The 25186-nt window shown below is 33.7% G+C and overlaps 1 protein-coding gene across 8 annotated transcripts in view; it reads right to left on the reverse strand.

Moving 5' to 3' along the window:
- Positions 1-25186, reverse strand: part of LOC106667923 (PQ-loop repeat-containing protein 1) — a 311097-nt gene that overhangs the window by 271075 nt on the left and 14836 nt on the right. For 3 of the 8 annotated variants that reach the window (XM_014396213.2, XM_014396205.2, XM_024226611.1), the window contains one exon: positions 19947-24325. The exons of the other annotated variants lie outside the window; for them this stretch is intronic. The gene's annotated coding sequence lies outside the window, so the exon portion shown is untranslated. Of the gene's footprint in view, positions 1-19946; positions 24326-25186 lie in introns of those variants that run through there. 8 annotated transcript variants of the gene reach the window in all.

Below are 25186 nucleotides of genomic sequence, written 5' to 3' on the forward strand. Positions count from 1 at the left end.
TAAATCGTCATAAAGACATGAGAAAAAATGGGCAGATTTAATAAAGAATAAGGATTAAGGGGCCTCGAAACGACTAAAGTCACGTGGTGAGATGACCCTCTTCCTAACTGCGGTCATACATTTCTTAGGAGTTGCGCAAAAATGTCATTCCAACGGACGTAAAACTGATTTAAGCCTCATGGTTAATTGAATTTTCTATTTTCTCCCGTTCACCATCAGTTTTGTCAAAAGTGGTCAAATGTATTTTTTTATCTTTTATTTAGTAGGTGAGTTGTATTATTAAAAATCATAACGCATGATAATAATTCAATATAGAATAATACACGTTGAACAAATTTGTACAAAGATTATTCGGAGATCGTGAGATGCGATCTGGTGGGACGTAGATTTTAGAAAGACATTTTCTTTATCGTACCAACGTTTCGATCTTTATTGAGATCATCTTCAGGGCCTGGGATTTATAAACATTGTTTAAATTTTACATATACATGTAGGAGCGGGAAAAAATGAATTTATACAATGCTAGAAAATTTTAGATTAAAAAAATCAATTTATACAATGCAAGAAAATTCTGGATTCAAGGATTTGGATTAGCATTGTATAAATTCATTTTTTTTAATCTAAAATTTTCTGGCATTGTAGAAATTCAGTTTTTTAAATCTAAAATTTTCTAGCATTGCATAAATTCATTTTTTTTCTTTTTAATCTAAACTTTTCTGGCATTGTAGAAATTCAATTTTTTCTTTTTCATCTAAAATTTTCAATCATAGTATAAATTCAATTTTTGGATCTAAAATTTTCTAAAAAATCAATTTATACAATGCTAGAAAATTCTGGATTCAAGGATTTGCATTAGCATTTTATAAATTCATTTTTTTGAATCTAAAATTTTCTAAAAAATCAATTTATACAAGGCTAGAAAATTTGGATTAGCATCGTATAAATTTATTTTTTTGAATCTACAATTTTCTAGCATTGCATAAATTCATTTTTTTTCTTTTTAATCTAAACTTTTCTGGCATTGTAGAAATTCAATTTTTTCTTTTTAATCTAAAATTTTCAAACAGAATAAATTCATTTTTTGGATCTAAAATTTTATAAAAAATAAATTTATACAATGCTAGAAAATTCTGAATTCAAGGATTTGGATTAGCATTGTATAAATTCATTTTTTTTTATCTAAACTTTTCTGGCATTGTAGAAATTCCATTTTTTCTTTTTAATATAAAAGTTTCTAGCATTGCATAAATTCATTTTCTTTTTAATCTCCTTTTCTGGCATCGTAGAAATTCAATTTTTTCTTTTTAATCTAAAATTTTCAAGCATAGTATAAATTCATTTTTTGGATCTAAAATTTCCAAAAAAATCAATTTATACAATGCTAGAAAATTCTGGATTCAAGGATTTGCATTAGCATTGTATAAATTCATTTTGTGGAATCTAAAATTTTATAAAAAATCAATTTTTACAAGGCTAGAAAATTTGGATTAGCATTGTATAAATTCATTTTTTTTCTTTTTAATCTAAATTTTTCTGCCATTGTAGAAATTCAATTTTTTTCTTTTTAATATAAAATTTTCTAGCATTGTATAAAATCATTTTTTTAAATCTACAATTTTCTAGCATTGCATAAATTCATTTTTTTTCTTTTTAATCTCCTTTTCTGGAACGAACTTTAATTTCAGTATCTGAATTAACACAATATAAATGCCAGAATATTCTTGCAAAGGAGGTCTATGCAATGAAGAACGTCCACAGAAAACGGTTTCAGGCCGTAAGAAACCCGAACAAGTATTCCGGGCAGATGTGCACGTGGGTAATAAAATCTTAGGGAAAATTGGACTTTGGATTTGCGTCGGGTAGCATCGGGCAGAGTCGCATAGCGTTGCATCGGGTAAGTGTGTTCCCCGCTTCAGGCGTCTTACACGTCCAAGGATTGTCGGGAATGCCTTATCGGTGTGCTATAGGCCCAGAACGGGGGGGGGTACAATAGCTCTTAAAGGGCGCAGTCTATTTCACCCCGACTAATTCATCTATATCTGAAGATTGTCGGGAAGGGTTCTGGATAAAAGGTCGTGGACTAAAGGGTTGAGATGAGGATGCAGGGCCGTCTGTATCGACTTATCACGCTTTTGAGAACAAATGGGATTTGGAGTTCTGTGTGGATAAGTTGGTAACTCAACCGTTTTAACTGCAAATAGGCAGGTGAATTTTTAGTTTTGTTCCAATTCGTGGATTACCAGTGCCCATTTTGTTGTAGATCTCTCGAACGTGAATTTTTTAGAGGTATATTCGCAGTGACATAGGGTGAATGTGCCTATCACTCTTTCAAAGTCAACTAGAGCAACGAAAAGGAACCCCTTTTTTCCCCATTAAGACCTTGATTGGCCACCTTCCAGTGGCCTTTGATATAGTGAAATTTACTAGCTTAAGCTATTAGAGCACTTTTCCATTCCTATGTTTCTGTTTTTTATTATTGTTAGACCGTTCTTAATTCTGCGCCTTATACGTTCAACCTGTCCATCTGCTCGTAGAGGTAGAAATTTGATGTAGTTTGATACCATGTGAGTTACGATATACTTTGTATGCATTCTATTTAGTGGTCTTTTGACCAAATTCCTTCGTTCAATAGATTAATCTTTTCTGTAAGGTTTTGGCTGAAATGAAAAAGCTAGTGTCACGAGCGGGATTCGAACCCACGACCTTCGGCTAAATACGCCTCTGATCTATCACTTGAGCTGTCGTGACTTCGATCCACTCGGACACCAACTCCTCATCTCAACCTAATAATTCGAATTTTCCCTCTTTTTGCTATTATGTTTTTTCATTAGCGTTGCATCGGGTGTGTTCGAATACTCTGATAGGAGTTTAAGAAATTGATTAATTTTCTACTCTTATAATGTTATAATATATAATTTCCGTGGTCGCTGGGAGTAAGTAATTAAGTTGAAAATTGCTAGTTTTCAGGGCAGCGTGTTTAAAGTTTGCCGTGCTCGTGTAAATAAATGCAGAATAACCCTTACTCCGTTTTTCCTTAGTTATCTTATGCAAAAACACCTATCTAGTTATTCGCCCAATCATCCACGGCATATTATTCACCAGGAGACAAGAATACTTATAATAATAAGTACAGATTGGGAACGCCTGCCCCGTCTAAGCATAAGTTATAGATAGTTGTTAATATAAGTTAAAATTTTCTTGTAAGGAATTCAAACATCTGTTGGAAGAAAGGCCGTAAATCTGACGGGTCGCCAACCCAGCAGGGAGCAAAAATACGTTTCCCACAAACCTGGAGATCATAGAAAAGCAACAGACGAATAGCCCTACTAAATGACAAAAGTCGACGAGTTATTTAGTGTAAAAAAGTTGTCCTAGACACAATTCATCAAGTCGTAGGGCATCATAAATTTGAGCCATGTCATGGTAAGCGTTGTACACTCTTTGCCGAAAGCCCATTGACGTGGGGCCGGGGATGATTTGAAAAACAGTCAGTCGATCCAAGCACTTTGAAAGGACAAAGTCAGTAAGAGTAGTTAAGCAACTATACTCAGTCGGGGAGTCGGCGAGAGAACTCAGCCAGCATGAACCTAACCACTGCGACAAGTCGAATAGAGTCGACTGCCGAGGATCTAGAAAGGTATGGGAAGAAAATCCTGGAACACGGAAGGATGTGGAAAGTAGTGTTGGCGAGCATCGTTTGGGGTAAGTCCTGTTGTAAATAAGCTCATCCTCGGAACTAAGAGTTGTGGCAGACTGCCTTGTTTGACTATTGGTTGGTTACAATCTGAAGATGGTCCTGAGTGGAAATAAATTATTTTGAATACTACCTCTTTGAACCTTACCTTCCCCACAGAAAAAGTAGTTAAGCGCGTACGCTGCAGGTTCTCTTATCGCTTAACGATAAACACATAGAACGTCAGCGCAATTGCATAAATTATTTATTCAAATAATTAAGAAAAATAAATGTACAAAAATAAACAGAAAAAGGTAAATTTAGAAGGAACAAAATTTTTAAATGTTTACAAATACACTGGCTATAGACCTTACAGTTACATTTGTTAAACTATGTATGCAATTGGTAGTTCATTATTAAAATAATAGAATTAATAATAATCTTCACAATAGTAAAAATATATAAATTTTACTACCAAAAATGGACAAAAACTAAAAAGAAAAATGGCAAAAAGGAGGGAAAACTCAAAAGGTGGGGTTGAGATGGGAAGTTGGTGTCCGAGTGGACATATTTGCATCTAAAATATGTTATGTTCAATAATTGAACCAGAGAGGATCGACGTCACGATAGCTCAAGTGGTAGAGCAGCGGCGTATTTAGCCGAAGATCGTGGGTTCGAATCCCGCTCGTGCCATTGACGTTTTATCTTAATTAAAAACATTAATTAATTGTAATATATTAATTGGTCAAGCGGGCCACGAAATTAGTGAATTTAATGAATTAAAAAGAAAGTTAAAAATTGAGTATTTTGCTATTTAAGGTACAATTTTTACATTCATTTACAATGAAAAAAGCACTTTTTTGAAAAGAAATAAATCTGATACATAGATATACTTACAGCTATTTACTTCTTTCCATTGAGGGGAGAAAATAATCATTATTCTCCTACTTCACTTTACCAAATCAACTTCACTACCTATTCCAAAGAAAGGAGGACGCGGGACCCCTCTTAAGACGGCTTATGGGATTGCACTTTTGTGCAATGTGTCTTGTCTTGTTCTTAAGACTTGGGCAAGATCTAACTATTGGAGAGATTATTGTGGAACTTGGTAAATTTTTGGTGAATTAATTTTCGAATAAGTGGGATGTAGTGGATGGTAATATTGGACACATAATACGGAGTATTTATGATTTGAGGACTTTAGACTGAAAGGATTGAAGACGTTGGAAATTGGATGGTTTAGCGGTTCCCCACACATAGTTCTATACCTATATACCTTCTATATATATATTAATTTATTACTATAACATTAATTTTAACTACGAATTACAAGTATCAGCGGGGTTTTCTCTAATATTCCCCGCTAATTGTACTGCCAGGAAAGAAAATAAAGTAAAAAAGTCAATGTGAATAGTCACAGATATTTAGTGGAAGGTTATAAAGCACAGATGCCTTTCGCACTTCAGTTTAAAAGATGTTGCGATAATTATAATGTTGATAAATGTTTTATTATTATTATGTAGTTTGTTTTTTGTCGACAGGTTGGATTGTCGTCCTATAAGTTTGTACAGTAGACCGTACGGTCTGTTTAGGTTTCGTCGTTTCAGTCGTGTGCTGATTCGATGTTAAATTTAGGTGGTACCGAAAGTAACGATCTCAGTCGGATTTATGGATAGGAACATTGTCGTAGTAGATTGGTAGATGAGTTTTACTTCGAAAATATGACATGGAGGAACTAATAGTTCAGTTTCATTTTCCAGTGTCTCTACACCAATGTGCTATACATGTCATATAACCCTGCAGACCCTCCGAAGCAATTGCAGGATCGGAAAAGATGGTAGGTAACACCTGCAGTATTAAGGATATAGAGGATTGGTCCGAACACACTGCCCCAGCGGTACTGCCGCGGCCAGAGAGCAGTATTCGCAGTGGTCTGATTCGTGAAGAATGAAGATTTATGAAGATAAAAGGTCATAGAGATGAAAATGGCATGGCTGGGTCGAATCGTATATCGAATAAAAAAAATATCATGGAAAAGAAAAAATGAAGAAGAATAAACCTATATAATAACTATCTGGAGATCTTGAGATGCGGTCTGGTGTGACGTAGGTTTGAGAAAAACATTTTCTTTACCGTGCCAACGTTTCGATCTTTATTGAGATCATCTTCAGAGCCTTGTGTTGTCTACATTTCAAGGAAAAAGTTCTCTGATTGATAGCTGATGCAAGTTTCTTTTGATTGTTGCGATGTCCTTCAGAATACTCTTTGCTTGGTGTCCATATGTAGTTGAAATCTGTTCATAGAATCCATCAACAATCAAAAGAAACTTGCATCGGCTATCAATCAGAGAACTTTTTTGTAAAATGCAGACAACACATGATGATCTCAATAAAGATCGAAACGTTGGCACGGTAAAGAAAATGTTTTTCTCAAACCTACGTCACACCAGACAGCATCTCACGATCTCCAAATAATCATTAATTAACGGTCACTAAACAACCCACACATCTATATAATAAAAATCCATACATGTTTAACCAACATATATATTGACCATATTAATTATTTCAATTAATTATTCTGCTAGTGGTTAGAGCAGCGAGCCGAAGGTCGTGGATTCGAATCCCGCTCGTGACACTAACTTTTTCATCTCGACGAAGACTTTGAGGAGAGTTGATTGAATATTTTTGAAAAATACCGTTGCGATTTCAGTCCTTCATTAGATGATGTATCTCTCTGGAAAAACCAACTATCAAATTTAATATTAAGTTTATTATGTTTAGTGGTCTGATTGATCAATTACGTCTTTCAATTAATTATTCTTTTTATGTATGATCTTGGTTGAATGAAAAAGTTAGTGTCACGAGGGAGATTCGAACCCACAACCTTCGGCTCTACGCCGCTGCTCTCGCCACTTGAGCTATCGTGTCTTCGATCCTCTCGTACACAAACTCCCTATCTCAACCTACAACCTTTCGAATTTTCCCTCCTTTTTCTCTTTTTTTAATATTAAAGATGAGAATAATACATTGTGAAGAGTCTTTGGCGAACGCTAGAGTATCGAGGATATTCACATTCTGTAAACAGCTGGACAATGAATGTAAATTCTTTTCATACACGAATGAAATGCCAGTTAACTTGTGCGATATGTGTTCGCTATTTAAAATGAGGGGGTGAATTACTTTACCGAAATTTCACCCCCCTCATGGATTGAAAGGAGGGTTGAGCTATGTTCATTAAGTGTAACTTAAGGGTGAGGTTCATATTTTGTCTATATGTCGTGTTAGCAGAATACAGAATGCGACATCTTGGCGTCCGTTCTTTAACAGAAACAAAATTAAAACATATGATTATTTGGAGATCGTGAGATGCGGTCTGGTGTGACGTAGGTTTGGCTATGGACACTGTGCCAGGGAGATAAAAAGGCTGGGGAATATCAATAGAAGAATAGCCATCTATTCAGACAAAACGGAGGAACGTCTTTCTTGCTCTGTAATATATACTGCCGATTTGTAAACTTTGTATATATATTAAACAATAAAGACATATAGTAGTAGCAGTAGTACTCAGACAAACGGGACTGAAGGCAATTGCCGCATCGACGGTAAAGTCCAGAGTCGTTTGGGCTGTATCAGACAATGGAGAAAATAACAAAATTACTCTTGTCTGGCTATCAGGGCACACAGAGCAGAGGAGTAACGAAGAGGACGATAAATTGGCCCAAGGAACGTTCAATGAGGACACCTATTGGCCCTGAATCCTTCGGTGGCTTACCAAACTGCCAAAAATGCATTATCCATTAGATAATGCATTATTAATAAGTCCTCCGCTAAATGGAAATGTATCCCAGGTCAGGGGCATGCGAAAAATTTAAGGATTAATTTTAAGGACCATCGGAGAAACTAACAGCATAACTACTAAACCTAGGACTAGAATAATAATAGCTCGACTGCTAACTTGACACTTCAGACTCCAGAGGCACATATATAGAGTCGGAGTGGCAGAAACAATGTGCAAATATTGCCACGAAGAAGAAGAAACAACAGAACACACGTTTTGAAAACTTATATGGCAAAGTTTCCTTCCTGCAGTAAAAAACGGGCATTTAATGTGTAACAATCCGATAGAATCAACTATAAGACATGCGTGCACGTTATGGCTGAATGTAAGTATCGGCTTTCCTACCTGGTAGGAATGAATGCAGGGATCGTTGTCAGTGCAGAAATCCCCGTGGAAAAGCTGACCCCGGCGAAAACGGTACAGGTCACGCCGGCCGGCCGTTCATCACCGTCATTCGTGACACGAATGTCAAGGTCAAGGCGACATCAACGGACATCGTGACAGGTGCAGGAATCGGCCAAGATTAGAGGAAAGTTCGATTACAATTTTTTCACCATCAGTCGGATCGCGGGTTCAGCGAACTCGGCTAAATCAATTTTCATCCATCCCACTAAATCCGCTCGATGGCCTGGGGCGTCGAGTCAAAGTGTAACTAAACGCAGATTCGATTGAATCGAATGAATGAATACGAAAATGAAGTTTCGAAGAGTGTCTCGTCAAGCATCGGCCGTTTTTCGAAAGGCAAGAGCAATGGATTCAACAAAAGCGAGTATACACGGACCACAACTATCGCTATTCCTTGTTACATACTACGCGAAATACTACGAAACAAAAAACATCCACTGAGAATGACTGCCTCTCATGTCATGCAACATACAACTTTACAAGGAACAAACCAATGGTCTTAAAATATTGACTATCGACTTAGCACTGGGTTTGTCACTAAATTTTAATAAGTTTAAAAAAATCGCCACTCTGTTAGACTATTACGTCTTTGTTTGTTTCAGATCATTTTGGTCTGCCCATCTTCCCTCTTTTGGTCTATCAGACTCATTCGGCTTCTCCCCATCGAAGTCTGTTTTGGTCTGACAAATTTTCAACATTGATGGGGAGAAGCCAAATATTTAGCCACACCAAAATGGTCGGAAACGACTTAAAAACAGTTTATTATGCTGAACTGCTCGGCACACTCTCGAATATTCTGGATCACGGTCTGTACTTGGTGACAAAGCAATTCAATTGTTACTGCCAAGCTTTCGACCAATTTTAAGGCCATCATCAGGGCAAAACCAATCTTAAATATGTATACAAAATTGACTTAATTAACTTTTTAATAGACGATCTCAATCAAATTGCTTCGAAGACCGACTCAGTCCCAACATTGTACCAATTTGTAGATTTATTAAAATTGTTTTGCCCTGATGATGGCCTTAAAATAGGTAGAAAGATGGCATTTGCTTGTAAACCGTAATATACTTAGGAACCAGAATTACCAGAATATTCGTGAGGAAAATGTGATCGATACATCTAACACTTAAAACAGATCAATTTACTGGGTCCGTCTGTTCTCGCTTGTTTCTTAAGTCCACTCACGAGGTTTATACCCAGAAGCGGTGCGCTGTTACTAATGCTCTCCATATGAGATCAAACCCATGGACAGATAATTTTTTAAAGACACTCAAATTTGAGTAGTTGTCGTACTCTAATTCGGTAACGTAAGGTAAATATTTAAATGTTACAAAAACAAAAGACACGTACGACCCTAGATATTCGTGAACGATTATCAGTCCTTTGCTTTTTATTTCCAAAATGGCGTTTCACCTCACCGAAACGTTTAGCCACAGTACTCCACCATTATTGCCCCTTAACCTACAAGAACATCACGTCTTATCATCAAAAATGATTACAGGTCCTGGGATACCTCTTTGAAGTTTGTAGAAGTTACATTTTAGGCAATTGTTTGATAGAAATTGTGCGCACTTCTGGATTTTTTATTTACTTTACAGTTGACCTTTATTTTCAGGTAATTAAGGTTTTTAGTTGAGATACAAAAGTCAGTGTCACGGGCGGGATTCGAACCCACGATCTTCGGCTGCTCTACCACTTGAGCTATCGTGACTTCGATCCACTCGGAAAACTAACTTCCCATCTCAACCCCACCTTTTGCATTTTCCCTCCTTTTTGCCATTTTTCAACTGTCGTGTAATCTATATGATTCTCGGCGACAAATGAAATGGCCACGGAGAGCTTTAGTGAAGGTATACTTCATTTCAACTTATTAAATTCACTTGTTTTCGTGGTCCGCTTGACCAATTAATTAAGGTTTTTAATTGAGATAAAAAAGTCTGGATCGAGGTCACGATCGCTCAAGTAGTAGAGCAGCGGCATATCAAGACGAAGATCGTGGGTTCGAATCCCGCTCGTGACAATGATTTTTTATCTCAAATAAAAACCTTAATTAATTGAAAGATATTAATTGGTCAAGCGGACCACTAAAACTAGTGAATTTATTTTCAGGCTTAAGGAGGAAATATGAAACATGAACATGAAGTCGGAATTGATACTGCAGTGGTATTCAATGTATAACACATCCATGTTTTCGTAAATAAAAAATATATTGGCAAAAGTGTTGGCACATTCTCACAATTTATATTCTTACATTTCAAATTTTGTCTATTCGATTCAGTAGTTGTTTCCCCCCCCCCCAACCCTCCACCACCGATGTATAGATTCAGATTTGACATGTGCCCAAATTAACAATTCCTCCGTTTAATATTTATTCAAATCCCATTCCGTTCAAATTGTTTATTCAACAGGGTCTGAAACAAATTTCTGAAGGCGTAACAAATTACGGCAGAAAGTGAGGCCGCCCTCTCTTCCCCTATCGATTCGCTCTGCAGTATTTTGGCGTCAGGGGTAAAACTTTTCCCTCTAACTGGGAAAATGGAAAATAACAAGGGGCAAAAACTAACTCAAAATGTAATTCTTATTTACAAATGCTCAGCATAATGGCAATTTACATTATGGAAAACAGTTTTCGGTTCATTTCAATTCTGGAATCATCGAACATGTACGAATTTTTCTCTTTATTTCAAGCGAATTTATATACAATTTGATATATCTTTCATCATATATAATATTTATCCATTATTTATTGTTATTTAAAAACCGTTTAAATTAATCGGTACAACAGACAATTAGAGTAAGCCTTATAAATATAAAACATTCAACGAAACTGTGGAGTAATATAATGATTTAGAAGGGAATTTTCTTTCACTTCATCATGATACATAGGATAAATACAGATACATAAAATTAAAAAGAGCACATACTACCTCTTTCTTTCCCTCACTCTCTCTACTTTTATCTATCTAATTATTTGTATAACTCTTTCGAAGTGGCCACCAATTTTTTATATGTATTTCTCTTCATTTTTTCCATTTATCTATATTTGTAGGACTCTCTCTCACGCGAGCGCGCGCGCACACACACCTCCTATTCTTCCATCTTTCCCTCTCACAGACACACATACACAAGCATAAATCTATTTATCTGGGGGCGTCGGTGGCCGCAAGGTTTAATCGTTGACACGGCGCTCATCACTGTATGGTAAAGGTCCCGGTTCGAATCCAGCGGCCCTGCATTCGAACCCGACATACTTAAAAATGGGCTTTTTTTTAAACACCGGCACCCTGAGGGTTTATATGACCTCTGCTGTTGCGAACCCTCGTAAAAAAACAACAATCTATTTATCATATATTGGGCAAGGCAAAGAGCGCCATACTTTCTTTTACGTCACTACCAATATTTCATAGAGAAAATATTATTTATAAAATATATAATAAAAGCAATACCTGTTAACGATTATAATAGCATATCAGCAATATTCAACTCTTAATAGCACGAACTCATGCGTTAAACTTTGTTTGAAACATGGTTAAAAAATAGATAGGGCAGAAAACGAATCGAAAAGAAGACAGATCAATTGGATTGGCCAATGTATTACTTATTGTTTAAATAACTAGATGTAAATTAACAGTAATAAATATTCCTAATAAATGTCAATTAATTAAGCTTTTTATTAGAGATAAAAAAGTCATCGTCACGAGCGGGATTCGAACCCACGATCTTCGGCTAGATACGCCGCTGCTCTACTATTTGAGCTATCGTGACATCGATTTGACAAATGGCAAAAAGGAGGGAAAATTCAAAAAGGTGGGGTTGAGATGGGAAGTTAGTGTCCGAGTGGATCGAGGTCACGGATAGCTCAAGTGGTAGAGTAGTGGCGTATCTTGCCGAAGATCGTGGGTTCGAATCCCGCTCGTGACGCTGACTTTTTTATCTCAACTAAAAACAATTAATTAAGGTTTTTAGTTGAGATAAAAAAGTCAATGGCACGAGCGGGATTCGAACCCACGATCTTCGGCTTGATACGCCGCTGCTCTACAACTTGAGCTATCGTGATCTCGATCCACTCGGACACCACGAAAACTCAAGTGGTAGAGCAGCGGCGTATCAAGCCGAAGATCGTGGGTTCGAATCCCGCTCGTGCCATTGACTTTATCTCAACTAAAAACCTTAATTAATTGTATGATAGTAATTGGTCAAGCGGACCACGAAACTAGTGAATTCCTAATAATGCATACCGCGCTTCCATAAACTTTTTTGTGAATGACTACTTTGCTTTCTAAAATGTGCAAATTATTTAGGAGCATGTCTAAATTTATAGTTTAATATACAATTTTTTTTTTTTAACTGGTCCCAAAGTAGTAGATTTTACACGGAAATTGTAATTAAAGTAAAATAAGAAATCCACTACAGGTGAAGAATCTTCTGTTAACAAATAATGTAACAATTTTTTGTCCAGGTAAATACGACAGTTTACAAAATGGAACGAAAAGTTGCCCTCCCTTTATGTTAAACACTACATAAAATACATAACTCGAAAGTTTCATTGCACAAGATGTAACTTGGCTATTATCACACTAACAATAATTTTTTATTGAAAATGATTAATTTGTTTAAAATGCACAGGCAATTAATGATTATGTTTGTACCAAGTCTTTGGCAACATAGTCGGCCAAAATGTTTTTAGCGAGAGGTCAAAGAAGAAAGTCATACAAAGGGCAACTTTTAAACCCGTATTTATCAGGTTTATACGAGTTGTTTCGTCAGCGATAAGCAAATCTGCAAAAGTGTTCATAGTTTTCGACAATCAGTAATGACTGTATATAAGGCAAAAATAAAACTTTACAATATAAATATGAACAAGTCAAAGAATAAAAGTTACTCCAGAAACTGATTAAATAAAAATGCAAGCCTGTCTTTTATTTGACCATTCTTCCTTCTGTAATATATCACTACAAATTCCTCAAGAACTAGTTGGTAAAAGAACTTTTAAACAAAGCCAAGACCGAAAGAAAGGTCATATTAAATGTAGTATTCTTATGTATTTCCTACTGAAAATAAATTGAGACTGTATGACTGAACAATCTTCAGCCTTCCAGCTTTCAAATATCGCGTAGAACGTTATCTATATTTATATATGTATGGTTGAATATTTCTTTCTGTCTATCTCTCTTACAAACACACACACACACACACACACACACACTCTCTGTCTATCTATCTATATATCAACTCATCTATCTATCTACCTAGCTTGCTAGCTATCTATCTATTTTTATATTTCTTTCTTCCTAGCCGTCAATTTTTTTTATGTTATTCTCTCTCTCTCAGTCTGTCTCTCTTTCTCTCCCTGTCTCTCTTTCTCTCTAAATATAAAAAATTAAATAAATATGAAATAAAAAATCAAAACAATAAAAAATTAATTAAAAACTTTATTAAAAAATAAAAAAATTATGTTGTTTTGTTTGGTATTACATTGCTACTATTATATTATTACATAATATATAATTATTATTATATATTATTACATTGTTCTACTTTAGTCATTTCATTTTGAATTATTGTACTGTCGCTCAGAGAGCTGTTTTATATATTTGAATTGTTTGTTCTTGTTGTTGTTGTCCTTAAGGGAACCTGTTCTCAAGACAAAATAAAGTTTTTGTCTTTCTTATCTCTGTATTGTACTTTATCTATCTATCTACCTATCTATTTTTATATTTCTTTCTTCCTAGCCGTCAATTTTTTTTCTCTTTCTCTACCTTTCTCCATTATCTATATTTGTATCTATAACTCTCTCCTCTATCTCTCTCTCTCTCTCTCCCCAAATAATTGCTAGCCATCCATCTATTTTTATATTTCTTTCTACCTAGCTGTCAATTTTTTTAGATCTCTTTCTCTACCTTTCTCCATCATCTATATTTGTATCTCTATCTCTCACTCTATCTCTCTTTCACTCTCACTCTCACTATCCCTCTCTTACTCACTCTCTCTCTCTCTCTCTCTCTCTCTCTCTCTCTCTCCAAGTAATTGCTAGCTATCTATCTATTTTTATATTTCTTTCTACCTAGCCGTCAATTTTTTTAGATCTCTTTCTATTCCTTTCTCCATTATCTATATTTGTCTCTCTCTCTCTCTCTCTCTCTCTCTCTGTNCCCTTCTCTCTCTTTCTCCAAATAATTTAGAGCAAATATGTATTTATACTTTAATACGTACTTTGTTCGTTTCCAAAGTAGTTCATTTTTCAAGGAAATCATAATAAAGTAAAATAAAACTATTCGCTAATGGTGAAGAATGATCTTCTCACAAATGTAGGCACGTAAGGATTTTTTGCACAGGTACATTTTTATTAAAAATGTTTGTTTACAAAATTTACCAAAATTTTCCCAATTTTCCTCCATGTTTATGTACAGTCATAACGTGAAGAACGTTTCTAAGGCGTTTGCGTTTAAATAAACCTAAACTGAGCTATGAACTTAAGGCGATATTCTTCATTTAAATGAAACGAACGTCTGTACGATGAAACGTTCAACTCTTTTTTTTTTCTTGCTGAGGAAGAATATTTCGCCGTCGCCAGTTTTCTTGGCTTCTCGCCATAATAGCTCTCAGCGAGTCTGAGACGAGCCGTGCAAATTCTGTTTGACGAAGGATATTTTTCAAAAAGGGATTTTTCTTTTATTGAACCGGCCGAGGAATATCAAAGCTGTAAATAGTTAAACAAGACCAGAGTGGCAAGAAGCGAGGCAGGAATGTTTTTAAAAAAGAAATCATCGGGAGAAGTCTAATTTTGAAGTGGGGGAGGCAATGGGGACAGAGAGGGAGATTCCTGGCTCCTTTCTCCTCCTCTACATCTACGTCCTCAACCGACCGAGCCAATATTCTTCAGCCTTCCAAACTTCAATTCAAATTCTACATAAATAAATACAAAAAAGTTTCGACACGAAATTCTTCATAAGATATTATCCAAAAGAAATCACTGTCCATCTCAAATATCTTCTATAAAATAGAAACTTATGACAGGAGAAAACTATTACCAACAAGAAACCCCATCACACTGGGGTCTAAACCCCAAAATGACCCTATGGCTTATACACCTGTGTCCTAAGACCAATATTGACATATGGGTCGGTGGTGTGATGGACCAAAACTCTTCAGGCCAAAGCAATAACCCAAAGACAAGCGTGTCTCAGTGTCACTGGTGCCTTAAGCACAATGCCAATTGTGCCCTAGAAGTTTTGTTAAACCTTCCACCATTTCACATTTTAATCCAAGGAAAAGCCAGAACATCAGCCCACAGGCTCATAAATGGACAACCATCTGCTAGGATAGGCCATGTGAATAAACAATGGAAACAGAGGGGGGAGATACAGGCAGATGCCATCCTAGGTATGCCAATTGATGCCACTACTCCAAAGTACAACTTCACCAAGAAGTACAAAGTACTGATACCAGAACGGGAAGAATGGGCCAAGGGAACACCACTAAAGGCAAATTCGTACTGGTATACGGACAGCTCCAAAACCGACAAGGGTACAGGAGCTGGGGTCTTTGGGATGAACCCCAAGACCAAACTGACGGTAAACATAGGCAAGTATGCTATGGTTTTCCAGGCTGAAATCATAGCGATTGAACAATGTGCCGGAGAAATAAAAAGGCTAGAAATACATTGCCGGAAGACAGCCATTTTCTCTGACAGCCAGGCAGCTCTCAGGGCCTTAGCCTCATGCAAGGCGAAGGCAAAGAGTGTTTGGAAATGCCTAGAGGCCCTAATAGAAGTCAGTAACACTAATGACCTGATCTTGCCATGGGTCCCTGGACAATCGGGGCATAGAGGCAATGAAAATGTTGACATGTTGGCCAAAAAGGGAGCCAAAATGGACTCTATGGGCCCAGAACCCTATTGCAGCCTAGCAGCCTGCACAACAGAGGATACATCTTAAAATGGATCCTTAATGATTGCAAAACCTGGTGGAACAATACCACAGGTATGAGGCATATGCAAAGAGCTTCATAGAAGGAAACTTACAAAAGAATTACTGGAAGGCAACCGCAACCGAACCAGGATTCTGGTTGGACTCCTGACAGGACATGCCACTTAAGAAAGCAATGCACCAGATAGGAGTACAGACAGAAGAAACACCGAGCAGATACTGACAGGCCATTTCCTATGGATATCGATATTTTATGTATATTAGGTAATATATTTCATTGGAATAGATTGAATAAACGGTTTATAATAAAAGAAATTAATACAACAATGAAAATGCACTGAAAGTAGCAGATCCACAAAAGCTAAAACTAAGCGATTCGTCCACTTTTTGCCATTTTCCAGGGTTATGATTCATTTGTTTCGAATGGTCTGAATAAACATTTCCTAACAAAAGATCAGAAAAAAAGTTAAAATGTACAGAAAATGGCAGATCCACAAAACCTAAAACTGGGCGGCAGTTCAACCCTTTTAGCCATTTCTATGGATATCTACTTTTTATATGATCTATTTGTTTGGAATAATCTAAATAAACAGTTCATAGCAAACAAAATGAATAGAAAGTTGAAATCGTAACAAAAATGGGAGATGCACAAAGGCAAAAACTGGGTGATTCAGTGCCTTTTTGCCATTTCCTATAGATATCGATATTTTATGTATATTAGGTAATATATTTCATTGGAATAGACTGAATAAACGGTTTATAATAAAAGAAATTAATACAACAATGAAACTGCACTGAAATTGGCAGATCCACAAAACGTAAAACAGGGCGATTTACCCTTTTTGGCAATTTTCTATGGATATCCATATTTTATGTGATTTATTAATTTGGAATAATGTAAATTATCAGTTCATAACAAAAGAAATGAAGGGAAAGTTGGAATTGTTCAGAAAATAGTACATCCCCAAAAGCTAAAACTGGGCGATTCAACACCTTTTTGCCATTTCCTATGGATAACGAAATTTTATGTTTATTGGTAATATATTTCTATGGAATAGACTAAATAAACGGTTTATAATAAAAGAAATTAATACAATAATGAAAATACACTGAAAGTGGCAAATCTATGAAAGCCAAAACTAAATGATTCGTCCACTTTTTGCCATTTTCCAGGGTTATGATTCATTTGTTTCGAATGGTCTGAATAAACATTTTCTAACAAAAGACATGAAAAAAAAGTTGAAATCATACAGAAAATGGCAGATCCACAAAAGCTAAAAATCGGCTATTAACCCATTTTTTGTTAGTTCGTATGGATATCATATTTTATATATACTAGGTAATATGTTTCTTGGAATAGACTGAATAAACTGTTCATAATAAAATAAATTAATACAGCAATGAAAATGTACTGAAATTGGCACAATGCCAAAACGTAGAACAGGGCGATTCGCCCCTTTTATCCATTTCCTATGGATATCCATATTTTATGTAATCTATTAGTTTGGGATAATCTAAATAAACAGTTCATAGCAAACGAAATGAATAGAAAGTTGAAATCATACTGAAAATGGGAGATGCACAAAGGCAAAAACTGGGCGATTCAGCGCCTTTTTGCCATTTCCTATGGATATCGATATTTTATGTATATGGGGTAATATATTTCATTGGAATAGACTGAATAAACGGTTTATAATAAAATAAATAATTTTTTTTTATTGGCCTTATGATCTTGCATATTAGCCATAGTACAAATTCTTGTGTTTTCAAATTGGGGGTTATCAGGAAAAAAGGGCCAGAGGCGACGGTGGGAATCGAACCCACGACCGCGGCGTGAGAGTCTCTCATGCAAACCACTCGGCTACCGCGGTCCCCTGAAATAAATAAAATCTGCACTGAAAGTGGCAGATCCACAAAAGCTAAAACTGGGCTATTAACCATTTTTTGCCAGTTCGTATGGATATCATATTTTACATATACTAGGTAATATGTTTCTTGGAATAGACTGAATAAACTGTTCATAATAAAGTAAATTAATACAACAATGAAAATGTACTGAAATTGGCACAATGGCAAAACGTAGAACAGGGCGATTCGCCCCTTTTATCCATTTCCTATGGATATCCATATTTTATGTGATCTATTAGTTTGGGATAATGTAAATAAACCGATCATAACAAATGAAACGAATAGAAAGTTGTAATTGTACTGAAATTGGCATATCCTCAAAAGCTAAAACTAGGCGATTCGTCCCATTTAACCATTTTTGCTGGATATCCATATTTTATGTATATTACATAATACATTTCTTTGGAATAGACTGACAGAAATAAACAGTTAATAACAGAAGAAATGAATATCAAACAGAAAAAGTACTGAAATTGGCTCACACGCAAAACGTAAAACAGAGCAATTTGCCCCTTTTGCCATTTTCTGGATATATCCATATTTTATGTGATCTATTACTTTGGAATAATGGAAATAATCAGTTCGTAACAAAAGATATAATTGTACCGAAAAAGGGAAATTCACAAAAGCAAAAACTGAGCAATTCCCCCCTTTTAACCATTTTCCATGGATATCTATATTTTATGTATAGGTAATATATTTCTTTGGAATAGACTGAAAAAAAGAAATTAATATCAAATAGAAAAAATACTGAAATTGGCACAACGGGAAAACGTAAAACAGGGCGATTTACCCTTTCTGGCAATTTTCTATGGATATACATATTTTATGTGATTTATTAGTTTGGAATAATGTAAATTAACAGTTCATAACAAAAGAAATGAAGGGAAAGTTGAAATTGTTCTGAAAATAGCACATCCCCAAAAGCTAAAACTGGACGATTCAGCGCCTTTTTGCCATTTCCTATGGATATTGAAATTTTATGTTTATTAGGTAAAATATTTCTATATATAGACTGAATAAACAGGTAATAACAGAAGAAATGCATATCAAATAGAAAAAGTACTGAAATTGGCACACACACAAAATGTAAAACAGGGTGATTTGCCCCTTCTAGCCTTTTTCTGTATATAACAATATTTTATGAGATCTATCTGTTTTGAATAGTCTAAATAAACAGTTCATAACAAAAGCAATGAATAGAAAGTTGAAAATGTACTGAAAATAGCACATCCCCAAAAGTTAAAACTGACGATTCAGCCCATTTTTGCTATTTCCTATGAATATCCATATTTTATGTGATCTATTTGTTTGGAATAATCTAAATAAACAGTTCTTAAGAAAAGAAATAGAAAGTTTCTTTTATATCTTATCAAACTCAGAACAAATTTCTCCACTGAGCTTAAGGCACCAATATTACCTCAGGTCTGGTATCACAGAATCCGTGACACTAACATACCAAAGCATCAACTATTGAAAGAAAAATGATGTGAAAACGGCTTAATCTCAATTTAAAAATGAGGCAGTGAAACCATTGCAATCGCGGAAAGTAAAATTCTCAAGTTGAATTACAACTCACACCTGTGTACGTACAGAATACAATAACTTTTCTAGCACGTCCAACACTTAAATTGTACAACCACCTGGAAATACACATACATAATAATTCCTTAAATTCACTAATTTCGTGGTCCGCTTGACCAATTAATATATTACAATTAATTAAGGTTTTTAGTTGAGATAAAAAAGCCGAGATTTGTCGCCGAGGATCCAATCCGATTACACGACAATTGAAAAATGGCAAAAAGGAGGGAAAATTTAAAAAAGGTGGGGTTGAGATAACAAGTTGATGTCCAAGTGGATCAAGGTCACGATAGCTCAAGTGGTAGAGCAGCGGCGTATTGAGCCGAAGATCGTGGGTTCGAATCCCGCTCGTGCCATTGACTTTTTTATCTCAACTAAAAACCTTAATTAATTGTAATACATAATAATTTTAAAATAAATAGTTTCATACACACAAAAAAACTTAATGGATTAGTTATAAACTAGATTATGATCAATTTAAAATTAAAAATGGTTATTATTAAATTGTAACATACAAAAAAATTTAAATGTTGATTTGAATAAATTAACACAATTTTAAAATTAATTTCTATTTGAAATTACAGGTTGTACAAAAGAGCCATTAATACACCATCAGTCAACAATGTTAGTTTATTTTGACTAATATTATGTTAAAGAAAGATATATACAATAAAAAGTATACACACTAACTATACAACACAAGTGCTTAGAATAAAAATAAATATTCTTCACAAAACATATAAATTTCATAAAGGAAATCTAAATTTCTATACAAATTACTTACTTTAAAGGCACAATGAAAACAGTACAAAATAATGTTAATTATAATTTATCGAACTTTTTGTCTTGGAGTCGATCAACGACTCTTGTGGAAGGTCCAGTTTGCTAATCTAAAAAAAAAATCAGGAATGACCCAACTTGGAATGTCAAAACTATTCCAGTTATTAACCTGCCTCGACATAATTTACAGAATAATTCATATTAGAGAGACGTACAAGTTGAACACAAGGCAAACGACTTGCCAATGTTTAAAGATATGTATAAAATTTCACCTACAACCTGACAAAACTGTTTTATCCTTAAGTAATCAAATTGCAAAGTCCATACGGTTGTTAGATTCATAAGAAAAAATGGATACTATTGGATTTTAACATTTTACATAGAAAGCGTTTTTGTGTATAAAAGTCTAATAACTTGTTTAAAGCACAAACTGAAATTGGTATTTGAATGTTGTATGAATTTACAACTTTTTTTTTATTCACTGTTTCATACTATTCAATGTTAACTGAACTGCTAAGCCAAACTAGTGTAGTTTTCATTCAGATAGTTAAAATTTATAAATTAAATTTAGCCTTAAAATAATCTAAATGTTGCTTTTATTGAATTGTTCAGATCAAAGTTCCACCATCCTTTCTTAAAACACATTAACCAAAATGCCAATATTTTTTTCTTCTCTAAGTTTGATGATGTATAAGAAGGACGGAGTCTCTTTATTCTCTAATTTGACTATGTCCACAATAAATAATACACATTAAAAAAAAAACAAAGAGATTATTAAATAGATTGTCATGTTGTGGATAACAGATTTATATACTGAAACAAAATAAGACATATAAACCATCGCTTCTTTTTTCGCATTAGTAATTATAACATTAGTCATTAGGAAGAAAACAATTCTATAAATCTCAACGGAAGGGCAAGCCTAAAGTTGTATCTAATTTGAAAGCATCCGACACAGCCCTTAAAGAACAAAAAATCATTGGATTTTTATTAATCATTGAATAATTTGACGGGGGATCCATTTTAATTATAAATGTACTTTGAAAATAAATGTATTTTGATTAAATTAAACATATTAAAGCCTTGATGATAATTTTCATTCAAAACTTTGAATTGAACAGTTGATGCAGAGACATCTTTATTTAAACGTATATTAAGCCTGATAAATGCAATTTGGTCAATTTTGGTTAAACTGTTGAACAAAAGCACAGAAAACACTGTTCTTTTAAATATGATCTTACCAAAATGGAACAAATTTCTTTATAAAACAAGCAATTATGGAAATTCGACTTTAAAGCAAGCCCAAACTAGACATAAAAAAGAACAATTCAAACCGAAGTAAAAAACAGATAATTTTACCAATAGTGCAATGAATTTCGTACAAGAAAATGTATGAAGAGTAAAAGTGTAAAAATGGAAGCTCTTAAAATTGTAGTGCTAAGTATCTAATACCAACTCAGATAATACAGGCAGTGATTATCTTATTATTATCATGGCGAAACACAGAAGCAAAGATTTTAACATAACAGCAGCACTAAAAACATTCATCGGAAAACTCACTTTTGTACTTTTAACATCCACATTAAAATTGTACTGACTAACAATATATATATATATATATAAACTCTCTGCCAACATCAATAAACAAACAATATTCAACATTCATTATTTTTACAATAAAATATATATATATGTGTGTATATATATAATTATGCTTTTTTTATATATTAGAATATTAAAAGTTTTAAATACAATAAAAAGGTAAATATTACAATCAAAATTCACATTGTAACATGTTAGTTATGTGCAGTCTACCCACTTGGTACAAACTAGTCACCACTGTGTAAAAATAAGTAAATTGTAACTAAGTTTATTATTCTATGTTTACACAATTACAAGTAAAATTTAATTGTTCAATAAGTGAGAAATTAAATATATCACATTCCTATGAATCACTAAACAAGCTTATTTATTTTTAATTAATATTTTTAACCATTTTCCCTCGATAAATATTATATTTATAATTTCCATTTGATCAGTTTGAATCAAACGACAAGATTTCAACAATAAATAAAATTTGAATTCTCCAAATAAGAATATTGTTGGAAAAATAAATACATTTGATATTGTACATTTTGAAGCTAGTGAGAGCCCATCTCGGAAAAGACACGTTTCCGCAAGAAAGGCAATTTTCTTCTTCCGATAGGAGTAACAAATGCAATATTGCACTCGATGCATTATTATCTAAACACTTATAATAAAGAATACAAAAAAAACTATGGCAAATATAAATAAAACCAACGTAAATGCACCCAAATAAACAAAAGTGTAGATAATTAAAAAAATTATTTAAAAAAATATATAAAATTAATAGTCTCATAACTAAACTCTCTTGGACTAGCCACTGTTGTCAGATTTGATAAAAAAAAAAACTAAAAAAATCACAAATAATGAACATAATTGAAGTATTAAATAATTGTAAAAGGTTCTTTTACCTAAATAACACATCAATGCTGATCATTATTTTAGATTTGAACTGATCACATTATTCCCATAGAGATAATCATCGAAGAAGTAAAAAAATTCAAAATAGACAATACGTGTAAAAATTGCGATCTGTTGAGAAGTTGAAATTCTAAATGAATCGATGACTAGATCACAAAAACTTTATTTACAATGGGAAAAAAATATTCAAATTATTCACAATCTACTCTGTACAAAAAGCTCTACTTTATCATGTACTGTTAAACATCACAATTTCATTTTACACAGGTATGAAGATTGCTTTTAAATATTTGCACAATAAAAAGTTAATTTTTTTTTGTTTTTGTTAAATAAAAGCTCAAATTTGCAAAAAAGAAAAGTTTGTTATGTACAAAAAATTTTTCTAAGGCTTTACAAACACCTTATATAAAATCGGAAAAAAGTTTTAAGCGCAAATTCCTTACAATTCGTTGCTAAACTTCCTACAATCTTAATAACAAACATGTTTCTAATGTATTCTCTTCTTTTTTTATTTTTTTTTTGTACCTAATGAGTAAAAAAAATATATCTTCATTTGTGTTCGTTTTTAAGTATTTGAATGTAATACTCTTAGAATTGACAGTTTTTTTGCAGTATTAATTTTCCTTTTTCGCCGATTTAAAATTATTAATGAAATACTATTTTGTATTCTATGCTAGGTCCCTTGTATTTGATTAAGTGTTCGCACAAAACTATAATCTGGTTCTTTATCTCTACACCCCATAATTTTCATATTGTTAAAAGAAATAATACAAAGTCCAAAGCCCCTATTGTTTGTTTGATACGAAAACAAAAAACAACGCCATCACGGCGTTCTTTGGAAGACTTAAGCAACTATACAAATTAAATAATCTAAGCCCATTCGATACTTTGAAAGATCGTAAAATTTCTAAATTACAAACGACTAAACTATGGAAGGCTGAAATCACACAATTTCTACAGAAGAGGCTTAAAAGCATCCGCTTTCTGTGGAAGTAAAGCCACATTAGAATTTTTGTTTGTCAATTTACATTTATTATTTTTTTAAACTAGTGAGGAAAATTCACCTTTCGACATAATTCATTAATTTTTCATTTCGTTTTTTGTTTTTAATAAAATTTTGTTGACATCATCCAAAGTGAGAAGCACAATTTGTATCTTCCTTACCTTGGATATATCTATATAATATATCCTTCACAGACAAAAATTAAATATATTTATTTTAAGGTAGAAAAAACATTATAAATACTATTATAATATTTAAAAAAAAGAAAACACTTCTCGAGCTTATGTTGAACTTTTTACACTATGTGGTGTTCTCAAATCACATTTAATAAACCAGCTTTTAATTTATTATTGTAATTGTACATATTATAAGTGAAAAAAATAAATATTGAACGAACTGAAAATTCAGCACAGCTCGAAGATAACACCAATAAAAATTTTTAAATTAAACAGAAAGTCATGTCTCAGATAGCTATAAAAGTATTTAACAATTATTAATTGCTTATCTTTCATCTAAATTTGACGACACAATGAAAACATTCATGAGTAGACTACACAAAAAGGAAGAAATTACGGTTTATAATTATACCCGGGAAGAAAAATCAAACAGAAGACCTCTGGAAGCTCTTAAACAGCAACTGCAGGGTCAGGGTTACGAAATAGAAACTGGAAGGCAACGTATATTATATAGACATACCTGAAAAGTTAATTTCGACAAATTATTATTTATTGATTTTTTTTCACAACTCGATAATTAACAATTACAAAAGTTATTCTACTCAGCGATGCATGCAAAATGATTAACCGAACAAGACAATACCGCATTCCAAAATGAAATTTTACCTTCAAAGTTTAAAAGACAAAATTTATGGCATATTACAAACAACAATTTAAAAGAAAAACACTGATTGACAAATTTAACGCACCACTCAATTTATTTAGTTTAAAATTAAATCCATTATCTTTCTACATTAATTAGGAGCTTTAGTAGTATTTAAAAAAAAATAATAATAATAATAATTGCTTTGTTTAGTTTTTTTTATTTAGTTACTGAACTGATTAATCTCATTTGCACAAAAAGAAGCATTATGCCAAAAATCGCTTTCAGTTAATCTTTTTCCTTTGTGGATTTCATTTGATATTACTTTTATTATTATTTTTATGTAAGGTCTTGGTTGAAATGACCTTCAGGTTCAACCAAGACCTTACAAAAAATAATTATTAACTGAAAGAAGTAATTTGATCAACAGACCACTAAACATAATGGATTATTTTTATTCTTAAACCTTTTTCAATCACTCCAGTCAAGCATTTCAACGAATTTAATAATGTCAGGGTCATAATATTATTAGAGGAAGGATACAGCCAGTGCGAAGTCGCTAGGAGTGTAAATCACTCTACAGGAGGAAGAGTTCTTCCGTGCTTTGGAGAAACAGGGCTGCACACTAGAAGGCTAGGACTGGGTCGACCTAGGTCAACAGACCAGAGAGATGATAGACTCAACCGTCGTCAAGTTCTACAAAACTGCAGCATGATGGGAAATGAGGTAAGATATCTG

This window comes from Cimex lectularius, unplaced genomic scaffold, assembly GCF_000648675.2.
Source record: "Cimex lectularius strain Harlan isolate CLEC.00 unplaced genomic scaffold, Clec_2.1 scaffold120, whole genome shotgun sequence".
Lineage (NCBI taxonomy): Eukaryota > Metazoa > Arthropoda > Insecta > Hemiptera > Cimicidae > Cimex > Cimex lectularius.